This window comes from Watersipora subatra, chromosome 9 (genome assembly GCF_963576615.1).
Source record: "Watersipora subatra chromosome 9, tzWatSuba1.1, whole genome shotgun sequence".
NCBI lineage: Eukaryota > Metazoa > Bryozoa > Gymnolaemata > Cheilostomatida > Watersiporidae > Watersipora > Watersipora subatra.
The window spans coordinates 20,593,989-20,603,718 of record NC_088716.1 but is presented as its reverse complement, the minus strand read 5'-3'; the positions used below and the strand labels follow the sequence as shown (position 1 = coordinate 20,603,718).

General features: G+C 32.5%; 1 protein-coding gene across 1 annotated transcript in view; it reads right to left on the bottom strand.

The window, feature by feature from the left end:
• Positions 1-6,487, bottom strand: part of LOC137404309 (transcription initiation factor TFIID subunit 10-like) — a 43,384-nt gene extending 36,897 nt beyond the window's left edge. The window contains exon 1 of the mRNA XM_068090499.1: positions 6,374-6,487. The gene's annotated coding sequence lies outside the window, so the exon portion shown is untranslated. The remainder of the gene's footprint in view (positions 1-6,373) is intronic.
• Between the last annotated feature and the right edge of the window lie 3,243 nt (positions 6,488-9,730).

The following is a 9,730-nucleotide window of genomic DNA, read 5'->3' as shown; positions in this document are numbered from 1 at the left end:
CCATACGATTTCAATTCGTTCCGGTGTTGGCATCATGAACCGAAAATTTCGTATAGTGGGGTAGGCTATAGAAATCCATAGCAAAAATGTAATACAAACACCCCCTAAGGAAAATCATCAAAATTCTATATATGTATACATATTGAAAATTGAATTTCTGTACATATTGAAAATTAGTAACAAAATAATATGTTAACCTTAGTAACTAATAATAGTTAACTACAGTAACTTCAGTGTACTTATTGATTACGATCTGCAATGAAATGTAGCATTACCATTCACAGCACGTGCCATATGGAGCTTTTACCTTTGAGACAGGCATATAACATAAACTTTGAATTTAGCTAAAATGAATTTAGCTTACTGAACACATACTTAATGCCAAGTTTTAATATGTATTTAACTACACTTCAACTTTTGTCATCGTCTTAATTAATCATTTTAAAAACACGAGGAATGCTGAGCTGAGAAAAGGAGAGAGAGCATTGTATCTCTTCCAGGCATTGCAGGAGGGTTTTTGGTAACAGTGCACAAAACTTGATTTTTGTGAGACATTTTGTTGATGTTAAATAAGCAAAAAAATGTTGTAACGAGGCAATCAAACAATACAGTGCTCCACGTCGTAAGGCAGAAAACCTGTATTTGTAAAAAGGTTTTTCATGCTGCATGCAATAATTTAGTAGAAGCACAAAAGCAAGACTGTTATATACGTATGTAGCATCAGCATATGACATAGCAAATGTGTCATAGATTATTTCTTTCTATTGACAGTCATACAAGGATGAATTTACATTTTTAAAATTCTAAATTCTAAAATTTTAAATCTAAAATTTAAATAAATTTTGACTCTATGCTCCTGTGGAATTCACAACATATGACATTTCTCGAAACCTTGTAGTTTCATAATGGAAAGTTAAGAAGCTAGTGAAAACTAAAATGGAAAATGATATGAAACAATAAAAAATACATATTATGAGTTTGTTTCAATTTTATTATCAATATAAATTGTAAAAGTTACGTAACACAACCTTGGAATCACAACACTGCTGAGCCTACACTTCAGCTCATGTGTGATGATGTGTGAGTAATACTAAAAACTCTTTTTTCATTGGTTAAAATTCTATTTATTTAAATGTTTATATATAATTGTGGTTGTTTTTACAATTTATTTTTCAAAACAGTTTCATATAGGCATTTGTTAAGATGATCATAAATCAATTAGAAGATTAGTTAAAGACAAACGTTCCTGAAAAGAACCAAATGAACCAGAGTAATCTGATGGGAATATCGGCGCCAGCCTATCAGAGGAGTGAAAACATGGCACGCTTTAAATGAAATGATGTCATTCTATAGTGGCAACTGGCCTGCCTTGATTTAACACTTATAAATTTCGAAAATAATGTGAAAATATTTAGGAAAACATTTCGGTTTTAAATGCAATCATTTACAATAAAAGATATATATATATAATACATGTATATAGAATGTTCAAAAAGGTTAAATTATGATCTTGCAAGGCTTATCTTCTCCCTTTCGCTCAAGAGAAGACAAACCAACTATAAAGAGCTAGACCAATTATACACCAGAGTTTATAGCATAATTTGAGCCTAACGCTTCACTATGAGCAGAACAGGGCATTGTCAAGCCTGTAAGCAAATGAACACAGCAAGAATATTCAGAAGCTTGCAAGTAAAACTCAGTATTCATTTCGATCAGAGAATTCGAAAAATCATACAATGCAATTTGTACAAGGCGACAGAATGTTATATATAATGATAATTTCTCAAAAGTTGAGACAATAAAGTTTCCCATAATATTCATATTGACTAAAAATTGGATTCAAAATTATTTAATTATTTCTAAAAAGCTTTATCATGTTTTGTAAAGAAGTTGCCTTGAACTAACCTTGCAAAATCTTTTGTTACCTTTTAGTTTGTGTGACCCAATTGATGTCTACTGCAAAAATGTGGTTGGTTCTATTGCAGTAAGGGCATCAGTTGTTTAACTACCTTTGAATGCAAGACTTTGGCAACCTTACGATACAGATTGGCTACACTAGATTCATTTAAAATGCTCCCGTATTTAGGACATGTTGAAACTCTACCTATAGCTCTACCTTATACCCTGTGCATACAACCTTGACACACAACCTCAAAGTTGAGAAAATCACAACCATCTATCTCCATAATGTCTTGAAGCTTCACAGGCTCGTAAGTGTAAATTAAATTGTTGTAAAGTTTAAAAATAAAATGAACAATTTAAAAAATGAATGAATAGAGTTAACTTGAACTATAGACTGTTAGAATAAACCTTGTTCCACACTCATATCACTCACTCTACCACTGAACTCAAGCCTGGTTGAGTCTACTCCTTCCTTCATGACTAATGCAACATTAAAAAGCTCTTTCTACCAATTACCTCTTTATTAATTTAGTTTGCAAACAACACATTTATTTTAATGCTATAAATAACTATTTGTAACATTTATCATTGTTTTTTTTTATTTATCATTTTGCTATAGGTCGACATAATTATGAAAGTTTCGCTATGTACGGCAAATACCGGAATGGATAACCTCCAATGTCAAGGTTCAACTGTATTATGTACAACAAAATTTGGCTTGCATTCATAGCGTATCCATTTTTGAGCATTGCGGCTATTGTGGACTTACGATTAGTACTCACAAGTTTGGCGAAAACTCCATAACTTATTTAATTGCTTCTTATTCAATTTAGAATGATACAAAAACTTAAATAAGTTTTTACATACTGTACAAAAAGAGCTTTTTCATTTAGTGCACACAATTTACTTCGCTTTTTCGTTTTTGTTTCATGATCTAATTTGATTTCATTTGCATTGACGGATACTAAAGTGAATATCCACATCTATCTATTCATTTATACATTTTGAAAAAATTAATCAACAAAATTTGTCTGTACAAAACTGTTATTTTACTTGACACTAAGAGGGCTTTTAACAACATAATACAATAGAAAATCCTCATGCTAGGATACAAGCAAATATCGATTATAAATTTATCTTTCTTGGTTTGACCTTGGTGAGATGTTGAAATTTTGCCAACTATGCGCCTTACTACGTAGATGAATATGCAATATTTCATTTGTAAAGGAAAAAAAACCGGTTGTTAACATATTTATAGTGCAGCTAAAGGTAGGAGAATTGTTCATGTATTGTTTTGTAATATTTAAATACACTAGACACTCTTACAACATAAATAATTCGTTCCAAGAATGTAGATGTTATAGGGACTTTACAAAGTATACAAAGCATAAAATAAATGTAAATTGTCAACTTTATAGACTGTCATGAGCATTATTATTGTATTTATACAATAATAATGGTCGCCGATAGATGTAATTTTTGTAACCGTACTTTAAAAGCACACATTTGGTTCAAAGATTACTTCATGATTTGACGGCATCAAGCTAGGTCTGTATCAGTCGGGCAATTTGAAAAACTTCAAGTTCAGAGTCACAAAACATCGCAAATTAATTCCAATTTTTCATTTTTGTCAGAGAAACTGGCTTTTTAGACTTGGAATATCCAACATTGCTTTCAGATGCCAGGGTATCAAAGTGAAATCTCAAACAAAGGCAGAAATTAGTAAAAATGTCCAGTGCGTCACAAGTACTTCCACATGCTTATAAAACAGACACGTGCTGTATTTTCAGCAAATTGGTGAGTTCGGCTAAGGCATAGCAGCCCAAAATCAAATTATAGACTTTTTGACCTCAGATAACTTAGGAAGAACAGGCCGCAACTAAATACACTAAAATGATGTGCGGGACAAACTATTCTTTGCTCGCCTGAATGGTAAGGAAAAATCGTATTTGCTAGGAAAAAACACCCGAGCTAAAAAATCTACTTTGTATTGATTATAAAATAAAAGCAAAATTTATTTCAGAATGAATAGCAAAGTTTTAGAGAAGAATACCTATTATCCCGCTTGTCACACACCATACCAGAAAAATCTCCTTGCATACCCCATATCATCATGAGAGAAGAGTTCATAATAAAAATTTGCATCTTTTTGTATGTCTGAACATATTTACTCACTAATTGACAGAAAATCATGATCGTAAAAGGTAGAAAAAAATTGCCTTTGTGTGTGACACTATGCTTGGCCTTGCCCATAACAATATTGGTATTGTATTATTAGCATTGTATTATTAGTATTGTATTATTAGTATTGTATTATTAGTATTGTATTATTAGTATTGTATTATTAGTATTGTATTATTAGTATTGTATTATTAGTATTGTATTATTAGTATTGTATTATTAGTATTGTATTATTAGTATTGTATTATTAGTATTGTATCATTGTATAACAGTCCATGTTATTAGACCGTTATGCAGCATATATAATAGATTCCCCAGATACTTCTATACGTTGTCTTCTCTCCCAAATGTGACAAGAGGGAACATGACGACCATGACTAACTATGGAACACTCGTTAATCAAATTGAATCGGATGAATTGCACTGACTTGGTGCTTTACCTTGTATGGAATTTCTTATGCAATATGATGCAGAAGCTTAACAAAAATTCTTTGCATTTAGTGGAATTTATATATAAGGTAGTCTACTGTACTGTAAGTTTAACAAATAAGACAATTCAATTAAAATACTTGTACATGGCTGACTTTCCAGGAGTTACAATAACTCAGTAAGCCTATTGCTCGTATTGATAAATAGCAGAATGGCAAAGACTTCAATTCCTTAATAATGCGTACCCAAAAGACCTAGCAGAATGACACAGTGAAGATATTATTTTATCAGTGAAACGATCTGCCTTTTTGAAGGAAATAAGATATCTTAAACAAAGCCTTTGACAAATAGTGAATGATGTAGCAACAATCCTTTGGCCAGAGCATCACGGAGATAGCCAGCTAAATGACAATAATGTGATGAGCGTGCCTTTGTAACTGGCCTGAAATATGATTTTAATTTGCTTCAACAGAAAATCCCTGCTAAATATATTAAAGTTATCTGCCTTATAATGAAGACTGCTGCTCTCACAATACTTTAAAAATTCTTAAATAGAATTAGAAATAATGTCAAGGTTAGTCTGCATTGCTTTAATTTATACCTTATCTAATAATCAAAGGAGTATTTTGAAGAGCCATGGCAGCATAAAAACTCTTTTTCTAAGCTGTTAGAAGAAATTATTAACGATCTACTAGCAGCAGATTTCTCCTGAACTAGAATAAAAAAGACAAAAAGATTTAAGAAGGCCACAATTATTAGTAGCTCTAAAGTTTTTGAGCAGTAAGCTTCAACTTTTTTTACTACGTTTCCAAATAATAGAACTAGGTCTAGGTCTAGGTGTTTTAAGAACCCGTAAATCCCGAAATCGGGCAAAAGAAGGCCGTTGAGAACTTTATTTAAAAATAGTCAATAAAACATAAAATTATGGTAAGCCGCGCAAGTTGCGCGATGTTCTAGGTAAAAAACTATTCATATAAAACCCGGTGTTTGCACATACAGCTGAAGGAGCACCCCCCGTAACCAGTCTTGTTTCATGACTGTGAAGAACATTTTGTATTTGGTTAAAACTTTCGATAAGAGATTCATGGCAGTCGTCAGACAAAATCTTTAGCATGAGAGACATTCTTGCATGTTTGCGTCTTAGTTCTAAAAGTTCTAGATCTATAAAAATTCTTGCCTCTGTAACACTCTGCCTACCTTTCAAACCAGATATAAACCTAACCGCCCTTCTTTGAACTGCCTCCAATGATGCTACCTGTCGCATCAAATGAGGGTCCCATACTTCACTCGCATATTCCAATATTGGTCTACACAGAGTGAGATATGCAACCCTCCTAACCCTCATCGGCGCATCAAACAAAACAGAACGCGTTTGAGTTCACGTGAATACCTTGAAAATTTATACATGGTTTACAAATGACGATTAAATTAATTTATTTAATTATTACTATATGTAACTACAAAAAACTAGGTTAAACCTAAAGGGTGTATAGCTATTTTCAATACCCTACTATGGTTCACCGCGTCTTGAGAGATGGCTGTTCTTTGCCCTACTCCTTAGACACCGTGTGATCACAAAACGCATGACTTAGTTTAACATTTTGGAGTCCAAATAAAGATTATGCAGTTTTACAAAAATAAGGAATGCGTTCAAAAACCAGCTTTAGAATAATTTTTAACTTGTTTTCATTCGTCATGTAGCTTTTGAATTGTCCAGTAAATCGTACAAGATTCCAACTTCCAGGGATCGTTAACGATGAAGTAAGCAGCATGGTCTATTGAGATACAACTTAGCATGTATATATTTTCCATATGTTAAGAAGTTGTGTACAAACAGAAGTTATAATTGATAAAAACCAACCTTGTTTCCCGTACAAAAATGATCAGTTGCTGTTTATCGAGCTTTTAGACAATGTAAGCAATTGTAGAATATTAACAAGTTTCCTGAATTTATCGTAGCTGTGAGGGTCCAAACGTAACACCGCGAATCGTTTGTTATAGCGTAACTATATTGGCGTGCCCTACTATGAGCAAAAAAGCAAATTCAAAAGCGCGCATATAGCGAAAAAAACTTGGGGGTTCACGTTCGGATCCCGTCGGATACATCTTACGATCTTATACATGTACCATCAATAATATACAAAACTGTTTTTGTTTCCATCATGTGTTGCTACACAACAGTCATGCTAAATTTCATTATTAAACATTTGCAAGCAGTGATATGTCAAAAGTTTGAAGTGGATTTGGTTATCAGGCTAAGGGAGGTTGTCCGATCTCCGACCCTCTGTTCGCAAGGATCGCAACTCCAAACTTGTTGCTGCTTTTAAAAATACCACCTTTTGGGTGCTGATAAGTGGAAATGGCCAGGGAAATACAACTGTCCTGTTGGTGCACTAGAACGCTTGTGCAAATTAGGAAATTACCATCCTAGTTGCTAATTGAAGATGATGCTTGCTGGTGCACTGTGTTGCTGATGAAATTTAGGAGAATTCCAACCTAGTCACTTATTGACGATGATGCTGGCTGGTGCATTGTGAATGCTGGTGCAATGCAGAAGATTTCTAGTTAATTCATTCTTGTAGAAAGATTCAGAGAAGGTTGTAGTATGTCTTGTATTGTGCACAAGAATGAATATAACTATACACGCAGAGGTATTTATATCCTAGAGTGTGGGCAGTTAGCAAGTTCAAGAGGGTAAAGAGAATAACTAGGTATATAAAAGTTACAATAATCTGTAGTCAGCAGAAAACAGGCCCCATCGTCAACACAAGACTATATAATGGCTGGTCCTGATATACACATATAATGATAACACACTAAAAGGAATAATTAAGGATATGTATAGTTTATTATTTATACCAATCCATATCAAGTTTATCAAAGTATTTTTGATAAACTTTTTGCTGCCTACAATAATTACCAATTTAACTGGTTTACTATCATTGACTCGAGTTCAGTATTCAAAAAATCGTTGTCTGGCTGGCAGTTTATGTATAAGGTGATAATGGTTATGTTATCGTCTGGTTCATAATCATGGTCACATGATTTTAAGCTCGTGAGAATTTTCACAATGAGCGAAAAAATTCAGATGACATGACCGAACACCACAAACTGACAAAAACCAAACAAACGATTAGCTTCGCAAGTTGCATTTGTCAACCGTAATTTAAGTTAATCACACAAGCAGTCTTTCTCTTGCTAACAGTTACTCATGTGCTCAAAAATTTAAAAACGTTTACTCTATTGCAATAGACCACTGTCTGTCTGACATTCTCTCTATTGTGCAGCATAGAGTAGAGTGAGGAGTCCCCGTGATATATGAATTTATTTCTACATGTATCCATTAGTACAATCAATTAATTCAAACTTTTGTCCATTTTGCCAAACAAAATTTTTAGTTTTTCATATCTCATGTATATACAACTTAATCTATTGTACTCCATTCTGTACTTACTTACTTACATACTTACCCTACTCTATCTACTACTCATACAATATAACCATTCAAGTTCCATTTAGTTGTTTTTCGTTTAACAGTGAGTTCGACAGAATTTTATTTTCTCACGCTAACCTCCATAAACAATAATAATAAATAATAAATAAATTATAACAACAAACATGTGTAAGTGTAGCTTTTGTTCATTCGTTGATAATGCCTTAACTTCGTTCCTTGTCAATTGAGCATTGACAGACTCTTTCTCATTGCAGGATGAGTAAGTCATTTTTGCTACGAACTGCCTCAAATGTTTTTGCTATTCTTGTTGAAGTTTGGCTATTTTAGTATTTTCTGACGTGTTATATAGTATTATTATAGTATTATATAGTATTATTATAGTATTAATATAGTATTATTATAGCTATTTTCTGACGAAAATAATCGTTACAACACGCTTCATGTTATTTTATACGTAGGTTCCTATGACATATACAATTGCTGTTCAGTCTCACTCATGCTTAATACCATCACTTGGCTCAAACTGAAGTAAAATGGGAAAATTGGCTATCTTTATGTTGTTCAATGGTGATGGTGACACAGTGAAAAGCTCGAATATTTTTACTGAAAATTATTTGAAAAAATTTATTTTTATTGAGATTTCTTTACTGTTAACATATTCTTACAAAACAGTTATAAAAATCCTCATCAATCTATTATATGTTGCCATTTATGTTTAATCTATTTATATTTTTCATGATAAAATGTTTCAATTTAGACGCGATTTCAATATTGATATATCTACTTAACTTTAAAAGTTGCATTTTCTATTTAGAATCAAGCCATAGTGCTTTTTTCAAAATAATAAGTTGCTTTCTGGGCAAATTTGTAAAAGTCCTCACCAACAAACATATTGAGTGTCTAAAATCTCTCACATATACTCATTTATTTAAGTAAGGGCAGATTTTCCATTGCTAGTTGATTATGACAACACACTAGGTTTAATCGTAAATCTTCAAAGATTTTAAACTATTAGTTGTTGTACAAGTTAAATGCAGATTTTTCATTGAAGTAAATTAATTGAATTTTAATTTAATGTAAATTGAAATTTAGTTTACATTAAAGTAAATGTAAATTGAAAGATTTATTTTAAAGTAATGTCAAATCTTGACAATGTAAATTACATCTGAGTTTATAGCTGCAAACGTGAGTCATAAGCTCAAACAGTGCTAATTTTTTGGCTTTAGAATCAATTTGCTATTTGTATATCATTTGCCTATCATGGGTGTATGCAGAAGTGAAGTTTTTGTCATTACGTTTTCATTCAACAACAGCAGCCTAGTTGACAGATATATACTGAATATCCCCGCATATAAGCCAATTCAACAACACAAAAAGTTGCTAAAGTACGGGATCTGGCTTATAAATGCCTAACTCTGATTGTAAGCAAACAAAATATGATTATGCTAACTTAATTTCAACAACCACAGCTTGAACCTTGCTAAGAATGTGGCAGTCTGTTACATACAGTTTTTTTGTAAAGTACTGATGGCTTGTACTTGAAGAGAAGCTGCATGTGAAAATTCATTAAAAAATACATGCAATGGAACTGGTGAATTTAGCCTGTTTCTGTGCAGCTTTTGTTCTCACAGTAAGAATGTTCACGTAATAGTACGCTTTTGTGACAATAACAGTTTGTGGTTGGTTGGACATACACATGACCATCACATGACCGTCACATGCATTTGCACTAATAGTATTGCTAGTACAGTGAAAAAAATGTCT